Here is a 13,805-nt window from a genome sequence, read left to right as displayed (position 1 = left end):
TGAACTTGACAGTTTAAGTCTAAATTAGAACTATTAATATGGGCTAGACTGGGATCCAGACTTCAGGATACTGCTCACTACTAATCATAAATACAGCATGCACTGCCGATTTTCAGTAGTTTAATTTTTAAGAATCAGTGGATGTTTCTTCTATTTAAAAATATCTGAATTTTCATTCATTATAGAAATGATTAATTAATATATTTTCTAACTTTGAGGGGAGAGGTAGGGGCTTATAAAACTGAATAATATTATGTGTGTGTGTCTGCGTGTGTTTGTATTGACAATTTGTGATAATGTTCCCAATTCATTTCAGCAGTGAAGTCTATTTTCATAAATCCAGAAAGAAATAGCTGTTATAATATGAACATTAAAATAATCTTTTAGGAAATATAACACACCCTGTCAATCTGCACACATTATAAAGAAGCAGTTGGATCTTCATAGTTCAAAATGTGTTTGCCATTTAATTATGCCTACAATTTTGTAAAGAAGAAAGGCCATTCAAGCCAAACTGTCATTTAGCTGGTGTGGTTAAGGCACCCCAGTTACTTAACCAATGGCACAGAAGAGTGATGTGGCTAGCATCACATCTAGCCACCTTGGATTCTTAGCCCAGATGACTAAGTTCCCATTTACAGCTGGGTCATCAGGGGCATGGAGGTTGGCCTTGACATTAAAGAAGAGCCAAGCTTGAAATCATACTTCTAAAGCCATTGTGACACACCTTAACCACTCTACCACCACACCCTAAGTTAGAGTTTCCTACGCTTTTAAGAGTTGGGGCACACTTTCCTGGATTAAAATTGGCAGCAAACTTCACTCTTACACCCAAAAAGGTACATACAAATACATATACATACAAATACCTTTCTGTGTGTGTATATGTGTGTGTGTGTGTGTATATGTAAGACTTATGCAGTGGTACACAACCTTTTTGGCCCCACAGGCTGGATGAGTGGTGCTGGGTCAGTCTATAGGGCCAGAGCTGGTTCATTGACCCAATCCCATCACGCACAGGGCTGGAGCTGGGCCCAAGCCTGCTGTGTGGAGTTGGGGAATATTGTGGTGGGAGAGTGGTAGCAATGTTAATTGCCACCACTTCCCTCATCACCAAATTTCTGGACCTGGGGGAAGCTGTGCAGGCCAAATCTGATAAAGTATCATTTTCCATGGCACACATTTGCTGCTCTTGTGGCACACTAGCATGCCATGACACAACCTTTTTGAAACACTTCCCTAAGCTTTGCAAATATATTACACATTTGCATGTTGTGTGAGAATCGACAGGTGAAACTTTTAATGTTGCATACAATTATTGTTTTGTTTTTAATACGCAGAACAATAACAATATCCTTTGTGTTAAAGATCCATAGATCTTTAACATCTGCAGAAATGGGTAACAGTGCCAAAACCTCAGTACATCTTACAAACTGTGGAGAAGCTAATGGACAACTTAATTATCCAGCAACCTTTACTTATTGTGCCAGCTTCAGATAATGTGTGTCATAGCCTGTGACATTCTAAAAAGAGTATTTAAATGTTTTTCATTACTATCAATTCTTGGAGTGTGATGATTTGGAACCCTTGTGTCACAAACCCCACTATGGTGGGGTCCTTGCATGGTTTTGTGGATTTGTTTGACTAATATGGAATGTGTAGTATGTATAGGTAATGTCCAGCTATTTAGCCTTATTGTCCTTATGTTTATATGCCTAGCCAAAACTGTTTTAGTGGGGTAATGATTGACTGAAGTGTTTCTTGCCTATCCACTCTTGGAAGAGGTAATTGTGGAGAATTAACGTATGACATGCTCCCTTGCAAACGTGCTCTGAGGCACAGGAACCAGGCTCTTCAAGACAATGATGAATTTGTATTTTAGAAGAAGAGGGCTATAAGAAGAAGGTCTAGCTGTTCAAATAATTAAGGAAAGAGAGACAGTACATTGGTTTAGTATTCTCCTGGTCTTAATTAGATCAGGAAAAACTCTTAGTCTGGTAATCATGCACCTTTGTGGGGAGGAAGTCACACACACTCACACACACTCTCTTCCTATTCTACTCAAGAATCCATAGGAGGAGGTATGTAAATGGACAGATAAGAAAGTGAACTTATGCTCTGTCTTGAGTGCAGAGAAGATCTTCACTTTTTCTGTGGCATAGGGAAACACTGGCATCCCTTAGGGAGGGTGCTGAATTGAGATGTAGGTTAAGAACAGGTTGTTGCTCTGATTTTTTTCTTTGGCTCGTTTAATCTTTTAACTCTGTCTGTATTTCAACATATGGTTACTGATTTCTTATGTTTGTTCTTGGTTGTTTTTATAATAAGTCTTTTTGTTATCTTTTTTATCATCAGTGACAACTGTGATTCCAGATCATCTGACCACACAGAAGTGGGGAGTCATCTTTTCGGAGTGCATGGCCAGACGACGCTGTGATTTATTTTTTTTAACTGGCAAAAACCCCTCTGCTAAAAGCTGGGAAGACCTGGGTGAGACAGGTAAGGCCAAGGTGCTGCAGGCCAAGGAGCTGGCCCCTGGCAGATGTGAGCTGGTTCTCTGGTCAAGCACCAGACAACAGAAGGGTTTGGAGCTGAAGGGCACCACTGAAGGCATGACAGAATCCAAGGAGGATGTCTCAGAGGTGCATCTAGGCTCCATCTGGGGTTACATGTTACACCGTGCAATCCCTAAAATGTATTTACCTGAACTGTCTCTGGAACTTGCCTCCCCAGTGAGGTCTGTGGTAATTGCAGGCTACACTATCTGTAGTAATCTCGGGCAATTTGTTTTTCTATGCTGAATAAACTTTAGTTTTTATTTAAGATGTATTTGAGTTGCTGATCTGATGTTGTTGTGAGGCATCATGAGGAAAAATATATAATCTTCTCTTCTTTGATGAGAAGTGTGAAACAGGCCGGAATCCAAACCCATCTTGATCTAAGGTACATGCCTCTCCTCTCCCAGAAGATGCTGCTAATATTTTAGCTATGATCACACTACACCACAGAAAAACTGAAAGGCTACTTCTGCAGGGTTGCTGTATTAGGCAGAAGATGTTAGGTAGCCTGTTGACATGGGGAAGGAACTGAGTGATAGGTGGCATTTGAATCTCTCTATGGTACTGAAATGGTTTTTACCCACAAATGATAAATTGAAATACCACTGGAAACTTAATTTACATCCTCCTTGTTTTCAGACCAATGGCCATTTAAGCATGTGCTCCGGAAGTGGGGGGAGCACTTTAATTAGAGTGGCTCCAAGAGCTGCTCTAATGAAAGCGTCCAGAGCCTCTTGTATATCAGCGTCCCTGCACTTAAAAATGGTGGCAGGGTTGCTTTAATTAAAGCTCATTTGATGAGTTTTAGTTAAAGTGCCCCTGCTGCCATTTTTAAGCATGGGGATGCCAATACCCAAGACGCTGGAGCCTGTAGGAGTGAAGTAATTACCACACTGCAGCAGACTCAATTAATTGAGCCTGCTCAAATGTGCTGTAATTATAGTGTGTTGGAGCAGCCTCACTGCTCGTGCATAGGCACCCAATGATTTTAGTGGTATTACTCCAGATTTATAAGCAACTTGGCCCTGTTTTTTGGGTTTTTCATGTGAGCTAAATTAATGTGTATGATTAACTTTCTGACATCTATTTACAACTTTGATTGTATAGTAGTCTTTTTTTGTTTTTGAATATCTCAATATGGATATCAATAGGGATAAAGGTTTCATCAACAGAACGGATGAATCATAATACAGCCCTCATGTCTCTAAAAGGCAGTAAAAGACTCTAAATCATCAGAGCCAATTCAGACATCAGGGTAAAATTTCATTGGGATGAGCTGAGATCATGGGCCATTATATGAAACCAGCTCTTCTTGATGAGAATTTACTCAACTACACTGATTGGGAAACACAGTCAAGTACAGCTGGAACCAGTTCAACACATTCTCAGTCACATCTAGCTAATCACCTAGGCAGTGCAATAGAATCCAGCCATTTACAAAATAAAAAACCCATGGGTAGATCTAATAACCCAAACAAGGACAGGCTTCCTTTTTCCAATGTGGTATGCAGATCATTCATGATTGTGACAAGGGTAGTCTCAGTACCAGATCTGTAGCTTAATCTTGGATGAAATCTATCAAACAATCCACTACTGTCCAGGAGTTCTTTCACTTGTTTTACCACCACTTTCTCTAAGAACTTGTCAAAAGCCAGTGGGAAATACAGCATTTCTGTTGCTTGTTATGTAGCCCAGGATCACAGCATGAGGTGGTATGGCTGCAGGCATTATAATTATTCTCTTTTTAGTAGCAGCCTTTAAGAATTTCCAGGCTGCTGGGTTCCTAAGGATGGTGTTGTTATTATCTAAGTGAAATGCTTGCGTCTGGGGTTTGTGTCTATGTATATGCATTTGTCTGTTGCCATACTATATATTTTTATGTTGTAATATTATGCCATTACCATCTCCATCGCTTGCCACCTTTTAAATTTCATTTACTGTAATTTAGCTGATAATTGCTACAATGGAATCTTATTCCATCAAAAATGAATCGTGCACAGCAAATCAATAAAAACATTATTTCAAAAATAATCTATCAACATCTAAAGAAACGGCACCTTCTTGGAAGCCATGACTTCCCTCATTAAAGTTCAGGGTAGCTTAGATTCCAAATACAATTTTAATTATAACTGCATTCATACACACATTTTTTATCTAATTTTATATTTCATGTAGTAAAACTATAGTGTTTTCTGTTTCATTTACATAACCTTTCATTTTTACATTATTTCTCACTGCGGTATGCTGTTTTATGGGGCTACATTAAAAAAACCTAATAAAAGTCCAATTAAACATCATAAATGCAGCCAAATGCATATTTTAACACCCTTCAGAGATGGCATTACCAAAGTATTATAAAAAACAAACTAGTATATCCATAATGCACAACGATTGCATGCAATAAAAGCTGCCTAAATCCCAATGCTAAATAAAGGGCCAGATTCACCCAAAGGGCTGCGTACTTTAGCAACCCAGGCACCTCAGAGCAAGGGATAGACATTACACATAAACCAGTTTAAATGATCAAAAACTGGTTTAAACCTGTAACAGAATGGATGTTCAGTGCACATAAACCAGTTTGAAAATGGCTGAAACCAGTGTGAGATAAACCTGACTGAGTGTAGTATCAGACTGAATTGATTTGGCTCAAAACAGTTTATGCAATATTTGTCCCAGACCCCTTGCTGGTTTAAGTTAAATCAGCATCCTGGCATGCTCTCTGGGCTGGGCAGGGTTCTCTGCTTTGTAGCAGAGCTGGCCCCTCCCCTCCGCTTCCTGGCTGGAGCTCAGCACAGACTTGCAGGCACAGCAGGGTCTGCTGGCCCCCTCTCCTCCTACCTCACCACTCACGTTTAAGCAGAGATCCCTTCCTCCTCTCTGCCACAGCAGGGACCGTAGCCAGCATGTGGTATGCTAGCTAATGCCAAGAGGTGTCTGTGTGTGTGTTCTCTCCAATTTCATTGGATTGGAAGACAGAACAGTGACCGCTTCAGGATTTTGGAGCTAATCGACAGGTCAGCAGGTAAGCTGTTTAAGAAGTTTGAAGTAATGTGGAGAGAGGCTATTGTTTTCCTAATTGGGTGACAAAGACTGTTATCAGCCCCCTGGCTGGCTTGTTCACCTGTCAGTTTGCTGCAGACAGTATGACGAAGCAGGAAGGGAGGTTAAAATGCTCTGCATCATCAACAGATACATGCACTTCACACCCACCTTGCCTCAGAGTGCTAGCCTGGGCTGGGGGCTGGCAGCACTCCTGCCACTTGAGCAGCTTCTGGAGAAAAAGCCTGGGACCATGCAGGCAGACATTCCTAATGAGAGAGTCTTGTCGGTGCCTGGCCATGCCCCCTCACCTCAGCACTGTGGAAAGGAAGGGAGGGCTGCTCTAGCACCCCACTGGCTTCTAGCCTGAGCCAGTGTAGGCATGTGCTTGAATTTCCTCAATCAAGAGAGAATGTCTGTCCAGTTTTAAACCAGTTTAGCCTAGTCAGGTTAGACTAACCTGCAAAGATTTGAATCAATTCAGGCTCAGGCTTTTTGAATGTCTGTCCCTAGCCCAAAGGGTTAGTGAGGATATTCACCCTTAAGGAAGAAAGCAACTTTAAATCAATCTGATGAGGGCCAGATTTAGCTTGACATCCTTGTAAGATTGCACCAGTAGGCTGTGACTCCTGTGCATAGTTTGTCTTAGTGTACATTCATTTTGAAAAAACTTCATGAGAAACAGATTAGAGTAAGAAGACTAATGAAGTTCAACAGCTTAGCATACACGAGGGGGACCACAGTCTGTGAACAGCTGATGAAAGAGCACCATACTTGCAACCCTTTCAAATGATGGAAGGGGAAATTACTGTTACCAGAATGATGCAAATTAGAGAGCTATGTAATGTTTCTATGTATTTGTAACATTTGATTATGGCCAGCACAGCGGAAGAGAACATGTACTCAGATAACATTTTGATAGGTGAGGTAAAAATATCAGACAGGAGATATGAATAGTTCAGATGCCTAAAGGGAAGTTATAGTTGCTATTTAGTATGCAATTAATAAAGTAAGAATTTTGGTTTCCACTGTGGCAAAGATAGGAGAGAAAAAAAACCTATGACATTAGTGATAGAAAATATTAGATACTGACCCTTAGAGATGGTCAAAATCCAGAACAAATTTCTGAGCATGTCCAGAAGCTTAAAAATATTTGAGTAAAAACAATGGTGGATTCAAAACTGTACTGAACAAGGATACTTGAGCTCTTGTGTTATGAGCAGATAGGGAAATCATTAAATTCTTTGCAACTGAGTTGCAAATTGATTCCTTTTGTTTGGTAGTAAACTGCAGATGGTTTAACACCTGCACAAGATGATTTGGGATCTTTTTTGTTGTTGTTGTTGAAAGCTTGAATACAAAGGAAAGTAATACATAAGGTCTCATCAGCAATGGAATTAGAAATAATAATTTTGACTGTACCAGTTCAAAAATTGGATCTTAATTGTCATTTATATACCTCTATATCACTCTGGCAGTATAAAGGAACCTGAGAATTATAGCAACCTCCATAGAACATGGAGGGAAAGCTAACTTTGTAGGAAGAGGTTTGGGTGAGGCACGGAGAAGTCAGTCTGTGCGCACATAGCTAGAGTGCTAGCTAGAGTTCAACATTTCTGTAAATAGTTCTCTTAATATATAGCTAGCTTAGTTCTCTAAGTACAGAGCCTTTTCATATTGTTACCTAATATTCAGCATGTTAACCCATAGTGGCAACAATTAGTAAAGTGAGACCCAGAGCAAAGAAGGGAATTTGGGTAACAGGTGAAAAAGCAGCATTCTTGGGGGGGAAAAAACCCCCATACAGGCAGCACTGGGGGGGATTCAGACCACTGAGAATGCTGGAAAAAACAACATTGCACAAGTATGAATCCACCAGAAGTAAGAATAGAATCTATAGGGAGAACTGACCATGGGAGAAGGAAGTTGAGAAATCAACGGTATAGGGTTTTAAAAAAAATATTTCATTGGAGAAAAAGATGAGAGCTGAGTGAAGTCCTACTGCAAGTAATAATTTCCAAACAGACAGCAGACAGAATAGGATTATAGACAAAGATTATTTTTTAATCTAAAACCAAGAAGTAGCGGAATGAATTGATGTTTATATTACAAAGCTGAAATCCCTATGCAAGCTTGAAGATATTAAAGATTTTCTAACTAGAGACAGAATCATTTGGAGACACATGATTTCAGTTTACACAGGAATTGGCTGAGAGATGGATATAACAGGGGAGAAAAGCCATTATACAGCAAGGACAACTGAACAGTCCATGGAATGGCCCCATATAATACCATATTTACCTGCATAGCGTACATACCCTTTCCCCCAAAAATCAGCCTGCCAAAATTGGGGTGCGTGTCTTAAGTGAAGAAGTAAGCTGGTTTTTATTTGCTGGAATAAAGTATACACAAAGTATGCTCTAATGGCTACTAACATGGCTGACACTTATCTCCAGCCTAACAAGCCTGCAGAAGGGGCAGTTTTGTGCTAACCCTCTCACAGCTGCAGTAGCTACTGACTGGACACTGTAGCTTATGCCTGAAGGAGCAACTGAGCTGGCTCATAGCAAGTGAGCTGCTGAATTTAGTCTGTTGTATCTTGATGAGGCTTGTTATTTACAGCAGGGGTGTCAAATTCACCCGAGAGTCTGGGACAGATCTGGACTATAGGATATCCTCTTAGGCCAGTTTAGTAGCTGTGGTGGGTCTGGGCATGGTGGTGGTAATCAGGCAACAGCACAGGTCCAGGGGTAAGAGTGCAGGCAGTGCTGGATTATGACATGCTGAGGCTCTAAACTGTGTCCGGTTTACATGGCCCCATATGATAAAAATAACCCATGAAATCCACAAAAATAGATTTTGATGAAATTTTAAGATGAATTATTGTTATTTCTGCACAAATTTATGAACTCAATATGAATAATAACTATGGAGCCATATATATGTATATTTTTGTCATATTAGATTAAAAATATCCAGATTTTTTTTCTTATTTAGTAGCCCCTCATATTGGGAGGCCCTAAACTGTAGCTTAAGTAGTTTAAGACTAAATCTGGCACTGGATTCAGGCTGGACAGCAGTGGAGCAAGCAAGGGCAGTATCTGAACAGCTTTCACTCCCCTCCCTCCCTCTCTCCCCTGCCACTGACGGACATGTCCACTGGGGCCTAGGGACCCCAAATTCTGTGGCAGGTCATGCCCTACTTAGTCCCATCCCCCAACTTCTGGTAGCTCTCATTCCATTGGTCTACTTGAGAAGTCAGCAGTGGATCAGATCTGACCAGCAATGAGACTGGACCTGGCCTGCAAAGGTTTGATCCAGTCTGCGTTTTATTAACAGTGAGCTGATCCCCAGCCATCTGATCTAGCCCGTGTTCTGCAATTTATTATCAAGTGCCAAACCCCTCTGGCCACTCCAGCTGTCCCTGCTTTGCACAAAGGGCTGATTTCCCCCTCAGTGTGCCCTCTGATCACCATTGCTGTTGAATTAAGCACTCCAAATTTTCACTTGTCATGCTTTTTAGAGCATGTTTTCCAGCTGAGGCTACATTAGGGTGGTGAGAGAACAGACTTCTGCAAGGAGCAGGGGCAGCTGGAGCAGCTAGACGGGAACAGTGGCCCTTAGTGCTGGCTGGGACAAGCTGTGGCCTGTGTTAGTAAAAGGTTGCTGACCCCTGGTTTACAGTCATACTCCTTAACATTTGGACCTAATGATCCTAGTGTTTTTGGATGCCTAGGACCAATAGGAGATGTGAAAGGTCTTCTTTTTCTCCTCCTCCTCTAGATAAATGGTTGGGTTCTCTCTTTGGAAAAGGAGGTTTGAATCCCCTCAGGACGAAGAGGACCCTGGTCCACTTTGTGTGTGATTTCCACTTCTTGGGTGACTGCTCTATTTCCCAAAGGCTATCACCACCACTGTCACCTGTGCTCATGTCAAAGAAAGGTGTGAACCAAGTGCCCATCCAGGAAAAGATAACTTTGGTGCCTCAGGCTAAAGCAGGGGTGTGAAACATACAACCTGCGGGCTGGATCCAGTCTGTGGAGGTGCTTCATCCAACCCTCCAGGCTACTGGAAGCAGCGGTAGTGGTGGTAGGGGGACCAATGACCTGCTGCAGAATCCAGATCCTAGGCCCCAGTGAACATGGCCATCGGTGGCAGAAGGGCGAGCAAGGGCTCTGCCAACACAGCCTCGCTTGTCCTGCAGCTTCTGGTCCCACCACTACTTGCCTTCCACTGCCATCCCCATTGCAGCCACTGCCTTCTTCATTGGTCCCCCTGCTGTTACCTCCTTCCCCAAGTGGGATCTGACCCACAAGGGAGCTCTGTGACCTGGATCTGGTCTACAGCATGGGTGACTTTGACTAATTTTTCATGTTATGAATTCCAGTCTCTCACAGACACTGAACTCAGGACAAATTCCTGACGTCTGGGGGAGTAATGGGATTTCTGATGTGCTCCTTTCTTCATCATCCCCTACTGGCTGGCTTACTGTGCTGAATGCTGTGAATCCTGATCTTAGGTGCCAAATTCTCCCTATTTATAGTATAGCAAATGTAGGAATCTAACTTGGGTTTGTGAGTTTGACTCCTAGAGGTGGACACCTCTCCTACAGGCCTGGGAATGCTCAGTATTACTAAGTCCCATTGTGGCCCTAAGTGGATGGAACCTCCAGTAAGTCTAAGTAAAATGCACATAGTGCAAGATGTCACTTGATGTCACTTACATGCCTGGAATATCGGCTGTCTTGAACTTGCAGTAAACAATGGAAAGACAGGGAAACTGAGATTTTCCCTGCCATTTGATGCTGTCAGATAAATTTATTTTCACACTTCAATTTATGTTCATGCGGTATGAACAGTAGACACTCTGCATAAAAAAATTGCTTTTTATTGACTTGCTTGTGTTCCAATTCTTCATTAGACAAAGCTGTTTTCAACAGTCTCTAGAATACAAATTAGGCAAATGTTAAAAAATACTGATTGGTTGAAACAAATTTGAATGGTCATTTTGAATGACATACATCAGTTTTAGTCTCTTCAAACTAGGCTTTTGGATTGAAATAGAGACTTCAATCCAGTGCTGGGTTCCTGTAATTCAGGGATTCATGGATTAATGGATGAAATTCCCTACAGGCATCATTTTAGGCAAAATGCTGCCATTAGGATTACTACATATTATGGTACCATAAGAATTTGAAAGATCTGGGCTATCATCTTTAATTTGTTCCTTCTGACGTGTGAGTCAAATGTGGTGACATTTCATATTTGCAGTTGGTCTAATGCAGTGTATCTTAATAACCTCTCTACACACCCATTTGGGACTCAGGATCCACTAATACAGGTCTCCTATAGACTCCCAGATATAGGTTTCAGACTGTTTGTAGTACTAGAAAGTCTGTTCCCTATACCTGGTACAACAGACACTTACAACTTCTGATTTTAAGAGCAAAATTAAGATGCATTCGATTTCTGTCTTATCTAATTCAGTTTGTAGATGACTTTTTTGTTATGGTCTGCAAATTGCTTAGAGACATAGTCATAGATGGCAGTACACAGGAACAGTTTTTATTACATCTCTCTCCGAAGAGGTGAAGCAGTTTTACTGAAGATGTCTGCCAGAAGAAGTCACATGCATTGCTAATGAGGAAAGCAAGTAATAAAAGCCTCTTAGATGATACAGATAGTTAAAAAAGCAGTTTTCCTATGACAGGATTCTGAAAAAAAATACCACTCCCTGTGTCTTATCAGCAGGTTGAGGAGGCATCAGACTGAAGTACAATAGTTCTATTGTAACTGTTTCTGATTATATTTTTCTTTGAATCCATACTGATGAGCTTCTCCTACATTTTGAGTGTTATCAGGTACACTGATGCCTTTTTTTGTTTCCTGTACTCATTTAAAAAATTCAGCCAAAAACCCCTTGGAATAGTTGCAGGTAAATTATAGATGATAAAGTGTCTTAGAGATATGAAGAGTTTGCTGATGCTGCTAAACAGTTTTAAATGTGTACATTGGCGACTGCTGAATAAAATACATCAGAATTGAAAAACTACAAAATGAGAGGGAGGGGGAGAGAGAAAGAGAGAGGGTGTATACATACACACTGAAGGAGTCCTCTACAAAAGATGCAGAAAAGAATGGTTACAAGGATTCAACTTAACATGGAATTACAGAAAATAGGGATAGAAAAGGACATCAAGAGGTCGTTTAATTAATCCCCTTTACCTCAAGAATTAAGTGTACCTCAACAGATGTTTTCTAACCTGTATGTAAAACCCCCCAGTGATGGATATTCCATAATCTCCAGTGCTTCATCATCCTTACAGTTAGAAAGTTTTCCCTGAGGTCTAACCTAAATTACCCTTGCTGCATTTTAAGCCCATTGCTTCTTTTTGTCCCATCACCAACGGACACAGAGAACAATTTATTGCCCTTCACTTCAATTCCTTGGGTCCTCCTTTTTCAAGATATCCATTATGTTTGCCCTTTCTCAGTCATCTAGAACCCTGCCCCCATCCTCCCTGAGTTACCAAAAATAAATCCTAGATGTATGCAAGTACTTTAGGTTGAATTTCCTCAGGTCCAGAGTCTCTGAAAATAGCTGATTTATATAAGTGGTCTCTAACTTGTTCTTTCCCTATTCTTACCTCCTACTAGTGCCTGATTCTAATGGGCCAAATCAACCTTGTATATGCCTGTGCTTAGGTGCTGCAATACCTGAAATTCCTAGCTCCAGAAGGGTGTTACAAATCAACAGGACTAGATGCCTAAGCAATAGGAAATGCTTGGCACATGGATGTATCTGCACTCTCATTCCTTCTTAGGGTACGTGCAGTAGTTTGCTGCATTCACGCTATGATCATGTGGCTTGCTTTAAGCTGTGTGATCATAGACTGGGAGTGGCTTGTGCACACATTTGCTGGTGCTGGGAGCCATGCCAGGAACCCAATCTAAGTAACTTGGGTTAGGTAGAGGGGCAGGCAAGATTGAGGAAGGGCTAGGAGGTCCATAAGGGAGTTTGACAGATTTGGGGCAAGGGGGTTGGTGGAATTGGGAGGACTGGCAAGTCTGGGGAGAGGGGGTTGGTGCATCTGTGGAGGTGGGGTTGTCCATCCAGGAATGCAGTGGTTGAGGGGTTAAAAATAGCTCAATCAGGGTAGTGAGGTGGGAGTAGACAGAGTGCAGACCTGGGGCTGGTGTGAGCAGCTGGGCTTTGTCAGTCCCGGGGCTGTGCTCTGAATGAATGTAGGTGTTCAGCAGATTGGGCTAACCTGTGCCCAGTCTAACTTAGTTCACTTCCTCAGGTGGCCATTTTTTGCCTGATTTAACCTCCCCAAATGTGTGCACAGACTGGCACTTAGATGGACCTAGTTAGAGCTACCTAAGTGTAATGTCTGCACATACTCTCAGAGGTTAGATGTTTGACCAATAGGCTTGGAATCCAGACTACAATGATGGGAGGCAGTCTGGAGGGAAAATGCTTCTGTCTTCTTTCAGGAACCAGACCACCCAGACTGGAGGCACCTACATAACTGAAGGCAGCACTGAGTTCAGTAAATGTGTGGTACCTGTTGCTCACTCGTGAAAGAGGTCTTTGGTGCCCACTTCCTGCACACAAAACTAGTTGTTTAATTTCTCACTCTGGAAGTGGGAGACCTGAATTCTGGGCCTCCTCCTCCTGAAGGGATTCAATCCCACTTCTTCCACTTTCCAAGACAGCCCATCAGAAGAGCCTGCTTTTTGTTTAAGCTGGTTCACGGGGCAGTCACATGTAAAAGATTAATGGGTCCAGGAGGAAAACATGGCTTTGTAGCTTGGTGGTTACAGCATTCCCCTTGACATGGGGAAATCTCAGTTTTAGTTGCTGCTGCCAGGATTGTTTAGGCAGTTCATATTAGGTAATTATTGGTTAAAATACAGAAATACCCTTGGCAGCAAGAGACACAACCCGCAACATCCCCTCCCCACCTCTGCCCTTCCTTGCTTTCTTCAGACTGGAACCGTTCTTTCTGAATTCTCTGAATGGGGATGGAGGGGGCAGATGGGGAAGGGATGAGTGCAGGGCTGGCCTTACAGGTGGGTGACGTGCACAATCACCCAGGGTGCTGTGGTCAGGGGGATGACACACACACACACACACACACACACACACACACACACACACACACACACACACACACACACACACACACACACACACACACACACA

General features: G+C 42.0%; 1 protein-coding gene across 1 annotated transcript in view; it reads right to left on the bottom strand.

The window, feature by feature from the left end:
- AFF3 (AF4/FMR2 family member 3) overlaps positions 1-13,805 on the bottom strand; it is a 691,724-nt gene that overhangs the window by 35,376 nt on the left and 642,543 nt on the right. The window lies entirely within an intron of this gene.

This window comes from Gavialis gangeticus, unplaced genomic scaffold (genome assembly GCF_001723915.1).
Source record: "Gavialis gangeticus isolate Ggan-Ray unplaced genomic scaffold, GavGan_comp1, whole genome shotgun sequence".
NCBI classification, from domain to species: Eukaryota; Metazoa; Chordata; order Crocodylia; family Gavialidae; genus Gavialis; species Gavialis gangeticus.
This window is presented reverse-complemented; position numbering and strand designations above follow the sequence as displayed.